At 42.8% G+C, this 14065-nt stretch overlaps 1 protein-coding gene and 1 non-coding gene across 2 annotated transcripts in view; one reads left to right on the top strand and one right to left on the bottom strand.

Annotated features, from left to right (window-relative positions):
• LOC126260059 (putative fatty acyl-CoA reductase CG5065) overlaps positions 1-14065 on the top strand; it is a 468918-nt gene that overhangs the window by 111874 nt on the left and 342979 nt on the right. The gene's annotated exons all lie outside the window — the stretch shown is intronic.
• Positions 11547-11621, bottom strand: Trnat-ugu (transfer RNA threonine (anticodon UGU)). The gene has a single exon. It is a non-coding gene; the product is annotated as a tRNA-Thr (tRNA).

Raw genomic sequence — 14065 nt, 5'->3', positions numbered from 1 at the left:
AGATCTTTTTTACACCATGTCCTAAAGTGATAAGGCCATAATGGACATGGTGTAAAAAAGATCTGAGGATGCTGATTACGGACTGAAACCGGTCATCGTCTAAAGAATTCATATTGTGATCAAAGACTGGAATAAAAAGTATTTGACAGTATTGGATCACTGTTTGTATACGCGACCATGTCGCAGTTGGTGTTACATTTACGTACCTTCAGGGTCAACTGCCAGAGCCTGCACCATTGCACCATTCATCAATCCTTCGTACGTTCTTCTTCAAATCGTTACTGTCATACGGCGTTTTTTTTTTTTTCTTTTTTGTACAGCCAACCGTATCATCTGCGAACAGTCCTAAGGTGCTTCGAACGCTTTCTACTGGATCGTTTATATACACTGTAAATGGTAACGGGGTATTCCGAAAATTGAAAATTACCTTTGCCTCTACCGATTTTGTTCCGTTAAGAGCGACGCGTGGAGTTCTGTCTGCAAGAAAGTCTCGTGGACAATCGCAAACTTAGTGCGATACTAGGTAAACTCGTTTTCTCCACTAAACGGCAGTGCGGGACATCGTCAGATGCCTTCTGGAAGTCGAGGAACACGGCACAACATGAGCGCCGATGTCTGCAACGCCGTGGATCTCATGGAGTAACAGAGCGAACTGAGTTTCGAAAGATCTCTGTTAGCTGAATCCATGATCATTTTTATAGAGCAGATTTTCGTCCTTCAAAAACATATTGATATATGAGCATAAAATATATTCCACAATTCTACAACAGATTGACGTCTATGATATAGGTTTATGTGCATCTGTCTTAGGATACTTCTCGAAAATGGGAATGACCTGCAATTTTCTCCTGTTGTTAGCTACCCTTCGTTGCTTCAGCGGCTCACGCTGCAGTGCTCCTAGAAGGCCAGCAAGAATGTTATAGGTCTCTCATCTGGTCGTGATGTCTTTACACTACAAAGCGATTGCAGTTGTTTTTGCTATTCCGCGATCAGATAGCTATCATTTCGAATTTCGTGCAATGATGAAAGAAGGGAGCACATTACTTTCTTCGACGGTGAAACAAATTCGAAATGCCGAAATTCAGTATTTGTGCTCCCTGCAATTTCCCGTTTTCGTGCCATTAATGTTTCTGATTGATTTCGAACCGGTTACTGATTTTAATTAAGGCCAAAATACGAGGGCCGTTCAGAAAGTAAACTCCGGTTGATTTAAAAAAATACACCAAGTTAAATAAAAATATTTTAATATATACATCTTACAACTACATCTTTGCACTATTTTTCTACATAGTCTCCATAGCGATTGTGGCACTTATCGTATCTCTTCACAAGCTTTGAAATTCCTTCTGCATAAAAATCACCCGCTTGTGCCTGGAGCCAGCCTGTGACCGCATCTTTGAGCTCTTCGTCGTCATCAAACCGCTTAGAAATCTGTGGAAAACCAGTAGACAACTCCGACATTGAGAAACGTCGATTTTCACGAACTTTTACATCAACTGTCTGAACGAGTTCGTCAGTCACCAATGATGGTCTACCACTCCTCTCTTCATCATGAACGTTTTCTCGTCCACTTTTAAATAAACGTACCCATTCACGGACAACTCCTTCACTCATAACTCTTGGTTCGTACACGGCACAAAGCTCACGATGAATAGCTGCTGCAGAATATCCTTTGGCTGTAAAAAACCTTATGACAGCACGCACTTCACATTTGGTGGGGTTTTCTATTGCAGCACACATTTCAAACTGCCACAAAAACTAAACTAGCGCAGGTACGACGTTCACTCGACCACGGCTTGATGCCCACTGACCTGTTGAGTGCGTGAACGCACAGATGGCGTCGCTACTCCCCCCACAACCCGCACTGTGACCAATCGGAGGTTACTTTCTGAACCGCCCTCGTAATTTTATGTTTTTAGTCAGATCCGTTGAGACTTTCAAAGTCAATAAACGCTTCTCTCTTTGCTTCCCCTAAGCTCATTTTCACTTTGTTCAGCTTTCGTTTGTCAGGTAGGTTTTGACTTCTTTTGAGTCTGTGATGATGCTCTCTTTGCGTACATAGCAATTTTCTGACACGACAAACCACGGTAGGTCTTTTCCATCCCTTAACTCTTTCCTCTGACTATACTTGTCCAAGGAATATTGAACGATGTTGTTGCCTTCTTCCATATCTTGGTCCTCAGCACTGAATATTCGATGCTGAATACACAGATACTATGCAATTTGTATTCTGTCACTCCCGGAAAGCAAAAATTTTTTCGTATCTTTCTCAACTTTTCTTTGTAATATACAGGGGTGGTCCACTGATCGTGACCGGGCCAAATATCTCACGAAATAAGCGTCAAACGAAAAAACTACAAAGAACGAAACTTGTCTAGCTTGAAGGGGGAAACCAGATGGCACTATGGTTGGCCCGCTAGTTGGCGCTGCCTTAGGTCAAACGGATATCAACTGCTTTTTTAAAAATAGGAACCCCCATATTCATTACATATTCGTGTAGTACGTAAAGAAATATGAATGTTTTAGTTGGACAACTTTTTTCGCTTTGTGATAGATGGCGCTATAATAGTCACAAACGTATGGCTCACAATTTTAGACGAACAGTTGGTAACAGGTAGGTTTTTTAAATTAAAATACAGAACGTAGGTACGTTTGAACATTTTATTTCGGTTGTTCCAATGTGGTAAACGTACCTTTGTGAACTTATTTCTGAGAACGCATGCTGTTACAGCGTGATTACCTGTAAATACCACATTAATACAATAAATGCTGAAAATGATGTCGGTCAACGTCAGTGCATTTGGCAATATGTGTAACGACATTCCTCTCAACAGCAAGTAGTTCGCCTTCCCTAATGTTCGCACATGCATTGACAATGCGCTGACGCATGTTGTCAGGGGTTGTCGGTGGATCACGATAGCAAATATCCTTCAACTTTCCCCGCAGAAAGAAATCTGGTGACGTCAGATCAAGTGAACGTGCTTCGACGACCAATCCACCTGTCATGAAATATGCTATTCAATACCGCTTCAACCGCATGCGAACTATGTGCCGGACATCCATCATGTTGGAAGTACATCGCCATTCTGTCATGCAGTGAAACATCTTGTAGTAACATCGGTAGAACATTACGTAGGAAATCAGCATACATTGCACCATTTACATTGCCATCGATAAAATGGGGACCAATTATCCCTCCTCCCATAATGCCGCATCATACATGAACCCGCCAAGGTCGCTGATGTTCCACTTGTCGCAGCCATCGTGGATTTTCCGATGCCCAATAGTGCATTTATGCCGGTTTACGTTACCGCTGTTGGTGAATGACTCTTCGTCGCTAAATAGAACGCGTGCTAAAAATCTGTCATCGTCCCTTTATTTCTCTGGCGCCCAGTGGCGGAACTGTACAAGACGTTCAGAGTCGTCGCCATGCATTCCTGGTGCATAGAAATATGGTACTGGTGCAATCGATGTTGATGTAGCATTCTCATCACCGACGTTTTTGAGATTCCCGATTCTCGAGCAATTTGTCTGCTACTGATATGCGTATTAGCCGCGACAGCAGCTAAAACACCTACTTGGATAACATCATTTGTTTGCAGGTCGTGGTTGACGTTTCACATCTGGCTGAACACTTCCTGTTTCCTTAAATAACGTAACTATCCGGCGAACGGTCCGGACACTTGGATGATGTCGTCCAGGATACCGAGCAGCATACACAGCACACGCTGTTGGGCATTTTGAGCACAACAGCCATACATCAATACGACATCAACCTTTTCCGCAATTGGTAAACGGTCCATTTTAACACAGGTAATGTATCACGAAGCAATTACCGTCCGCACTGGCGGAATGTTACGTGATACCACGTACTTATACGTTTGTGACTATTACAGAACGGTTGTGGTTTGAATAAATCATTAGTACAACTGATGCGGATTTATTTAAGTTAATTAAATTCGCCTCTCGGTTGCAGATGTCCAACATACCAAATGTTGAGTAATAAAGAAGTGTATGAACAAATATAACGAATATTAGACACAATGAGGAAGAGAAGAGTTGTTTTTTGTGGACACCTAAAAATGCTAGACGAAAGAAGAATACCAACAGTGTATTTAACTTTTTTGACAGAAATCTAAAAACATAAATATTGTAGATCAAAGAAGTTACAGCACAGCTAAGAGAAATGGAAATAACGGAGGAACAAGTACGAGAAAAAGAAAAGTTCTAAGCAAAAGCAAAAAGGTTCAGGGGCATCCGGGAGAAAAGAAAGAAAAAGACTGGCCCAATATGGAGAGAAGAAGAAGAGAAAGACATAGGGAAAGAAAGGAAAACCACTCAAAAGAAGTAAGAGAAAAGTTATTTTATGCGTTCCTTAGCAGGCCAAACCAATGAAAAGAAGCTCGCGAACCATACCTGAGTCACGTCTTTGTTCACATCTGGTACCGTAATAGGATAGACTTCCGTGGAACCTCTTCTGCTGACGACAGCGCACTTGTTCGCGCGGCGGAGAACGTATAAGTTTGCGCGACGTTGCAGCGAAGACGACGGGCGCCTCGTCCAACGACTCACCGTGCTTTTGTTCACTACCAGGTCTCCGTAGACATTCTGCAAGCGCCGGTCACGCACAGCTGTGACTTTTGGAATGTTGGAACTTGTGAACTCTCTCATTCGAGGTGATCGACCGGCCATTATCAAACACTTCGCTGTTCAGCTGGACGTCTCTGTCGGTAGTTGACCAGTCTGGGTGCTCAAAACAGTGCACCCGCCGGGTTCCTCGCCGCCTAAGAGAAGCCCATAAAGAGCAACGTAGCACAGTCTGTGCGGAATTGCTTGCGCGTTACGCGGCTCATCGTGCCAATTTTTGTCGAACATCTTCACAGGCGATGAAACATGGATTCATCACTTCGAGCCGGAAACTAAACGCCACACCACCTCTTCTCCGAAGAAAGAATTCGAGGTCGGACCCTCAGCCAGTCTTCTGGGACACTGGTTACTCCGTTTGATGTTCTCCCTCAATGGTGCAGCGATAAATTCTGAAATGTTTTTTCCTATCCTCAGAAAACTGACCAAGCAGCACACTCGTCGCCACAAAAGTGCAAACGAAATTCTCCTTCTTTATGAAAACGCAAGAGCTCACGCAAGCCGCCTCACCCGAGAGAAGTTCATCAAGACTTGACTGGACGGTCACCCCTCATCCACTCTACAGCCCGGTTCTCGCGCCTTCCGACTTCCATCTGTTTGGTCCAATGAAGAATCCACTCCGCCGTAAACAGTAGCTACGTGGCTGTTGCGGAGGTTACTGATGCAGCAAGACGTTGGCTCCGACGTCCACCAGTAGAGTGTCTAACAACCCTACCACAACAAAGGTCAAAAATTAATTATGATTGTAGTGTTGCTCACGCTGCTAAATATTGCATTTTCGGGCAACAACAAAGTTATATTGTGTGGCAGGTGTCATTAGAGCACAGTTAATAAAGTCATTTCCTCAAATAATGGATAAACTAGGCACTCATCTTTCCGCGTTTCCCACGCTGGTCTCGTTGTGAACTCATGGCTCAATCGTCGAAAATTTAGGTTAGTGATGATTGCAAGCTCGGATGCAAAGAGGCCTAGGTGTTATTCTGCGATATTCAAAAGTTTTATGGATGTGTTTCATAAACCATTCTTGAAGATTAAACTTTCGCAAGTTAGGACAATGGTGATGTAAAAAAGTAGTCAGCACTCTGAATTTAAGTTACACTTCTTTTTTATTACTTTTGTTCCAATACTACGTAACTCGTTCCAAAACATCACTTCACAATATAAAACATACTTGAAAATATCTTCCTCACTGTAAAAGTTCACATTTCATAAACTGACTACAATTTGCGTCTTTTTAACATGACGACCAAAGCTTGACTCTCTAATAACCGCTTACGCGCCCAAAAATCAGAGTTACAAGTACGTCAAAGATCATAGTGACAAAATAAAGAATACACATAAGAATAATATCATTGCAATATATACATATCGATGTATCGAAGTACCTCTACATTAATGAAATAAAATCTGAATGTTGTCACAGAAATATGTTAACTATTTTACAGAAAGACACAAGAATATTGCTGATATCGAGAGGTTGAGGTGAGGTGCCGTAATGGTTACGTAATTCAAGTACCATTTCAAATGATACCATGCGGGCATAGAGACCCTCCCAGTAAGGTGACATAAGGCAGTCGTACTGAACGGAGATTATGTTGCAAAAATAGGTTTTGTAGCCAAAAGGGTGGGGAATTATATGGTGTGTTGGAAAACTGAATAAAACCAACTTTCCATTCACAAACAAAAAGTGTGTTGCATTACTTACTGAAAGTTCTTCGTGTTATCGGTAAGCTGCCAGACACATTGATAAATGTGAAGGCACAGTCCGTTTGTTCTATCTTTACAGACTTCTCATGTATTTAGTTTCTTACTGTACTACTGCCGTTCTTTTTCGAGTTTTTCAGTTTGTTAGTTTTTATCGAGGTTAATCCAAATCATCTAATGGTTTAACCCTTATGGGTGCACGTATCCTCTGGAAAAAACGATAAATATTAGTGTTATTCGATACACTGTCTATGTTAAACTTTCCGTTTGGTGTCACAATTCGTGCAAAGTAGTTCGCCTCGTCTAAGAGCGTGCCTTTAGCAAATTACGGAAACAATTAGACGTTACGTGTAAGCCAGCACCTCTGCCCGGAACTTCACGCTTCCGTTACAGTGGCTGGCGTCGCCCTAGATAACATCGGCCAGGTTGTCGTAATAAGCCACGATTCTTAGCTCATTTCTCCTCTGGAGGCCGCGAGAGAGACAAAGACTCCGACTACCTGGACACAACCAGCAAAACTATTTGAGCACGGCATAGAATTATGCACTTAGCGAAAATTTTATCATATTAGTGCTGTGAACAACAGAGGGATTTCACACAGTAATGGTGCTAGCAGTGAGCAGTATTTTTGCAACTGAAGAACGCGATCACACCCAGTGGAAATGCCGCGAAAATAAATTTACCTGATACAAGATGTATCATAATTAATGCGTAAACGTATACAGTTGAAAGTACACGATACTAGAAGCAAAAAAGTCTAAGCAAACGTTCGAAAACGCATACTTTAAGAGCTACGAGCAATTTTTCATCTTCGATACTGTGAAGCAAATCTCTTCTACTGCAAGCTCTTTGCTTTCCACATTTTGGGATGTAGTAGTGTGGACCAAAACATGAAAAAAATTTCCAGTAAACATTTGCTCTAAAATGCATACCTTAGAAGTTATGAGCAATTGTTCATTAGAAGAGTTGTGTTTCCAAGTAGCAAAGATGAACAACTGCTCATATCTCTTAAGGTATGCATTTTAGAGCACATGTTTACCGGACATTTTTTTCTTGTTTTGGTCCACAGTACTAGTTCCCAAAATGTGGAAAGCAAAGAGCTTGCTGTAGAAGAGATTTGGTTCACAGTATCGAAGATGAAAAATTGCTCGTAGTTCTTAAGGTATGCATTTTCGACCCTATGTTTACTGAGATGTTTTCGCTTCTAATATCGTGTACTTTCAACTGTATGCGTTTACGCCATTAATTATGATACACCCTGTATATTGAGTGTCTATCTGTGGTAATTACGTGCTAAGAGCAGCAACTATCTTTGGCATGTTTCATATGTAGAAAAATTGTTGGCTGTGTTACTTATTCTCCAGCCTTATCATGCATCGTCTGACCTGTATTCCGCAAGCGAAACTATAATTTGAAGACACATATCAGTGATTCACTTTATGTATACGGAAAACGGTAAGAAAAAGATTACACTATATTTGCAAAAGACTCCTGTTAGAGAGAGATCAGTTAATATTACAAAGATAGAGATAAATTTTAAATTGAAAGGGACTAAAATAGTGAAGTAGTATTTTCGCACGTTAATGGAGTCTTCCGTTATTCATTGACAGAATAAATTCACCCTGAAATGATGTTTATAGAATTCCTATTCCTAATGTCAATTATTCAGAATTAGAAAGGATAGTGATGTACATTAACAAAATCATACAACAAAATAAGACTAACGATTCGTCATTAAAGATTAGGATCAGAGTATCCACAAAAACCTTTTAATCATTTTCCCAAAAACATAAACTTCGAAACTGAACTGTACTCTTAACTGCGATATACACTGAGAAGGCACGACATTACCACCACTGCACACCGCGACGTTGGAAGCCGCCTGGTGGCCACGCTATAACACCAAGCATGCGAGGGGAGCAGACACGGACGGGGGATCCCCCAAGCGAAGATGGGGGCTCCAAACGGGAAGATCCATTGAGATAAGCGACTTTGAGAAAGAGCAGATTATTACACTACTGGCCATTAAAATTGCTACACCACGAAGGTGACGTGCTACAGACGCGAAATTTAACCGACTGGAAGAAGATGCTGTGATGTGCAAATGATTAGCTTTTCTGAGCATTCACACGAGGTTGGCGCCGGTGCCAACACATACAACGTGCTGACACGAGGAAAGTTTCCAACCGATTTCTCATACACAAACAGCAGTTGACCGGCGTTGCCTGGAGAAACGTTGTTGTAATGCCTCGTGTAAGGAGGAGAAATGCGTACCATTACGTTTCCGACTTTGATAAAGGTCGGATTGTAGACTATCGCGATTCCGGTTTATCGTATCGCGACATTGCTGCTCGTGTTGGTCGAGATCCAATGACTGTTAGCAGAATATGGAATCGGTGGGTTCAAGAGGGTAATACGGAACGCCGTGCTGGATCCCAACGGCCTCTTATCACTAGCAGTCGAGATGACAGGCCTCTTATCCGCATGACTGTACCGGATCATGCAGCCACGTCTCGATCCATGAGCCAACAGATGGGGACGTTTGCAAGACAAGAACCATCCACACGAACAGTTCGACGACGTTTGCAGCAGCATGGACTATCAGCTCGGAGACCGTTGCTGCGGTTACCCTTGACGCTGCATCACAGACAGGAGCGCCTGCGATGGTGTACTCAACGACGAACCTGGGTGCACAAATGACAAAACGTCATTTTTTCGGATGAATCCAGGTTCTGTTTACAGCATCATGATGGTCGCATACGTGTTTGGCGACATCGCCGTGAACGCACATTGGAAGCTTGTATTCGTCATCGCCATATTGGCGTATCACCCGGCGTGATGGTATGCGGTGCCATTGGTTACAGTCTCGGTCACCTCTTGTTCGCATTGACGGCACTTTGAACAGTGGACGTTACATTTCAGATGTGTTACGACCCGTGGCTGTACCCTTCATTCGATCCCTGCAGAACCCTACATTTCAGCAGGATAATGCACGACCGCATGTTGCATGTCCTGTACGGGCCTTTCTGGATACAAAAAATGTTCGACTGCAGCCCTGGCCAGCACATTCTCCAGATGTGTCACCAATTGAAAACGCCTGGTCAATGGTGGCCGAGCAACTGGCTCGTCACAATACGCCAGTCACTACTCTTGATGAAGTGTGGTATCGTGTTGAAGCTGCATGGGCAGCTGTACCTGTACACGCCATCCAAGCTGTGTGTGACTCAATGCCCAGGCGTATCAAGGCCGTTATTACGGCCAGAGGTGGTTGTTCGGGGTACTGATTTGTCAGGGTCTGTGCACCCAAATTGCGTGAAAATGTAATCACATGTCAGTTGTAGTATAATATATTTGTCCAATGAATACCCGTTTATCATCTGCATTTCTTCTTGGTGTAGCAATTGTAATGGCCAGTAGTGTATTAAGCATGAGATCATAATGTTTTGGCTCGTATGGAAGATTTATACGTTCACATTTGTAGTAAAATTTAAGAACGTTTAACGAGTGACATGCAAAACAAAATTGTAGTACGACGTGTCCACGTACTGGGCTATACATACGTATGGAACATGTGGAATTAACCAACGAAATACCTCATAAAACTGTACTAGTGCTAGTTCTCATAAACAGACCAGAAAAGTTGCAGTGAAAAGTGTCTCGGTGTCAACTAAATCTGTAGTAACATCGCTGTAGAAACAAGGTGCTGATTTAGCATATGTTAGAATACTGAAGAATATACACTTCAATGCTAGCAACATAACAGTATTGGCGCCTAGTGCAGACAGACGTCACAAAGAGTGGAGTTTAATGAACAAAGTAAGAGCATATGGACTATCAGACCAATTGTGTGATTGGATTGAAGAGTTCCTAGATAACAGAACGGAGCATGTCATTCTCAATGGAGAGAAGTCATCCGAAGTAAGAGTGATTTCAGGTGTGCCGCAGGGGAGTGTCGTAGGACCGTTGCTATTCACAATATATGTAAATGACCTTGTGGTTAACATCGGAAGTTCGCTGAGGCTTTCTGCGGATGATGCTGTAGTAAATCGACAGGTTGTAACAACGGAAAATTGTACTGTAATGCAGGAGGATCTGCAACGAATTGACGCATGGTGCAGGGAATGGCAATCGAATCTCAATGTAGACAAGTGTAATGAGCTGCGAATACACAGAAAGAAAGATCTTTTATCATTTAGCTACAATATAGCAGGTCAGCAACTGGAGGCAGTTAATTCCATAAATTATCTGGAAGTAGGCATTAGGAGTGATTTAGAATGGAAAGACCATATAAAATTAATCGTCGGTAAAGCAGATGCCAGACTAAGATTCATTGGAAGAATCCTAAGGAAATGCAGTCCGAAAGCACAGGAAGTAGGTTACAATACACTTGTTCGCCAACTGCTTGAATACTGCTCACCGGTGTGGGATCCGTACCAGATAGGGTTGATAGAAGAGATAGAGAAGATCCAACGGATTTTGGTAAACTGCATGCGCTTTCCAAATCTAAGCTTAATACTCGATTTGGATGGGAAGGAAAGTTTACAATCAGTGTGTATTACGAGTTCGACTGATGAAACTGATGCATAAACTTTTACTCCAAAAGGTAGTGAATCTGAGAGGCGCTCAACGAGCACTGGAGATGTGCGTGTTTTGAATTATTGTGAGAGAAGGCAGGGGAATGAGCAAGTGGGTCAGGAAGCAGACTGGCGCGGAACACACAGAGTCACAAGTGTGACGGAAACTGGACCGAGATTGGCGGCACGCGCTGTTAGACGAGTGGATGGTGGGTGAAACCGGCAAGTCCTATGCTGGATTCCAAGACAAAAGAAAATACCGAGACGGCAACCTATTGGCAGGTGGGTGGATGCCGTTTTAAAACATTTAAGAGCTAGGTGGATGTGTAGCTGCAGCAGAACACAGTAATGCGTGGAAAAACTCTGCTTGAGGTCTGAGGATCGAAGCACTGTTGATCTTCGTGTGGCGATGTGGGACAAAAATGTTTATCACAAACTTAATTTTTGCATCTGAAGTGTGTTGTTGTACCATCATACCATAACACAAAGTTTCACACAAACGCTTATTAATTCAAGTACATTGCGCTCACCGACACCTAATATAATTTTGAAATTACAATTAAATCAATACCATTAGACCCTAACGGGCGTTGTTATACACCAACGGGGATAGTTGACAATGTGTGCCCCAACCGGGACTCGAACCCGGGCTCTCCTGCGTACATGGCAGACGCTCTATCCATCTGAGCCACCGAGGGCACACTGGATGGTGCGACTGCAGGGATTTATCGCCGGAACGCTCCCCGTGGGTCCCACATTATCAACTTATAGTCCACACACTACATTCGTAGAGCCCCTGCCATTACACCCATTACTCGCGGAAGACAATCCACCGAGTCCCGTAAGAGATCAGGCAAATCGTGTGCATCCGCACTGAAGAAGGTCATCAACCGGTTAGCCTTAAACGATGTGAAGATGGCATCTGTTCTTTCGGCCATATCCGAAAGAACAGATGCCATCTTCATATAATATATTTTTGTTTTCATGTTGTAGTATACATCCACTTACACTTACGTACTCTGTTTTGATGTTGCGGTATGTGATTACCTTTTGTTTTGGTGGTTGTGGAAGCGTCTGCTGTTTCTCTCTCTCTCTCTCTCTCTCTCTCTCTCTGTGTGTGTGTGTGTGTGTGTGTGTGTGTGTGTGTGTGTAACGGTGGGATGATATGTCCTGACTCGTGTGCTGGGTAATCATGGGCGGGTATATTGTTTGGTCCGTCATTTTTGTGGTATCTAAAGTGGTTGTGTTGTTTATCTACTATATGTATTGTTTTAAATACAATTTCATTGCTAATGTTTGTTTGGTCATTTATTATGTGTTTTCTTTTCTGTGATTGCCTTTTGAATTTGGAAGTTTTCTTGTAGTTTGAGGAGAAGTTTTTTATTACTGAAGCTGATTATTTACAGGTTTTGAAAGTAAGAAAAGACGTATTTCTATGCTGAATTGTGCGGAATGACCTAATCTATGATCTCAATAATGAAAACTGCACCAGTTACTTAATAAATAACTTGTGCAGTTGTCATTATTTAAACCTGGAATGACACAGTTGCAGGCTTTCCCGAAACATGTAATATGATGAACGAAATTATATGACCTAATCCAGTTCTAAACAAGCTGTTAAGAATATTTAACAGTTCCAGTTGCCCGGGTACTGGTAATGAGCCTCTCCCACTTCGTCCTGTCCAGATACACCTGTTCAGAGAGAACGTCGTCCACTGTCCACCCTCTGGTCACTGGATCAGGTTTAATAAAGTCCGTCCATCGGGTTCGAGGTCTTCCTTGAGGTATTTTCCCATCCACCTGTGTTTCCAAATTTATTTTGTCTGTTCTAGTTGACTCCATTCTCATCGCATGCCCGCACCATCGAAGTCTAGATGCGTAGATGCGCCAATTCGATCCAATAGGGATGTCTTTATTTCGACTTCTTTCCTCACGTCCTCATTCCTTCATCTTGCCCTTCTGGATGGTGGATCTAAGAAATTTCATCTCTGATGTTTGCAGCCTTGATAATTCTCTTTTGGTGAGGGTACATGTTTCAATACCATTGCTCAATGGCACTAATGTTCTTTTCCTTTGTTCCGCTGAAGGTTACTACAGAAGACAGACATGCGGTTCTGCTGATCTCACCTCATGAACAATTGCTCGTTGCAGAATAAAGAGCTTCTTCCACTACAGCTTGACACTATAGCTTTTCACTGAGTCACTGACCTTCGTTTTTTATTCGCAGCCATGAAGCCAAGTAAACAGCAACACTCTGATTGTCTATGTATTTTCTTCACGCATTATTAAAAACGAAGAAGATTTGTCGTGTTTAATCGAAAACCGCATAGGGTGGAGGAGACCTCCAGCTTTCTAATTCCGTTTCCCCATTCCCTTCCCCCCAGTTTCATATGCAGTGAAAGAAAACACAGAAGATCGAGGGGAGCAGTACTCTGAAAATGTCGCTGGCTGCATTACTGTGAGACGCAGGTTTTATACTCTAGCTGGCTGTAGTGTTGGGCTACTTACAATGAAACGTCGCCAGATTGACTTGACACTTTTAAGGAGGAAAGAACATACTCCCAAGATATCAACCGCAGCGATCGATCCCACGAGAAAATTATGGCCGTGATATAGGCAGTTACGACCTTCTGACAGTACAGCTTTTAATACTCGTATTTCGCGTGCACCCGTCGTTTGTCACTCGCTCCGATGCACTCTAGCCGCGAAGTACTGTACAGTGTATTCGTAAAAGGTTTCTCAAGAACTGTTTTGACATTGATAATATGCTTCCAGAATGAGATTTTCACTCTGCAGCGGAGTGTGCGCTGATATGAAACTTCCTGGCAGATTAAAACTGTGTGCCCGACCGAGACTCGAACTCGGGACCTTTGCCTTTCGCGGGCAAGTGCTCTACCATCTGAGCTACCCAAACACGACTCACGCCCGGTACTCACAGCTTTTCTTCTGCCAGTACCTCGTCTCCTACCTTCCAAAATTTACAGAAGCTCCCCTGCGAACCTTGCAGAACTAGCACTCCTGAAAGAAAGGATACTGCGGAGACATGGCTTAGCCACAGCCATAATATGCTTTGTTCATTGTGTCAAAGTGCTCGGTTTCTAACCCGTAGCAGGTGCAAGAGATGTCTTTGTTTCGAACATTTT

The sequence above is a fragment of the Schistocerca nitens genome, chromosome 5, assembly GCF_023898315.1.
Source record: "Schistocerca nitens isolate TAMUIC-IGC-003100 chromosome 5, iqSchNite1.1, whole genome shotgun sequence".
Classification (NCBI taxonomy): Eukaryota; Metazoa; Arthropoda; class Insecta; order Orthoptera; family Acrididae; genus Schistocerca; species Schistocerca nitens.
The sequence above is the reverse complement of the archived record's forward strand: the minus strand, read 5'-3'. Positions and strand labels throughout refer to the sequence as shown.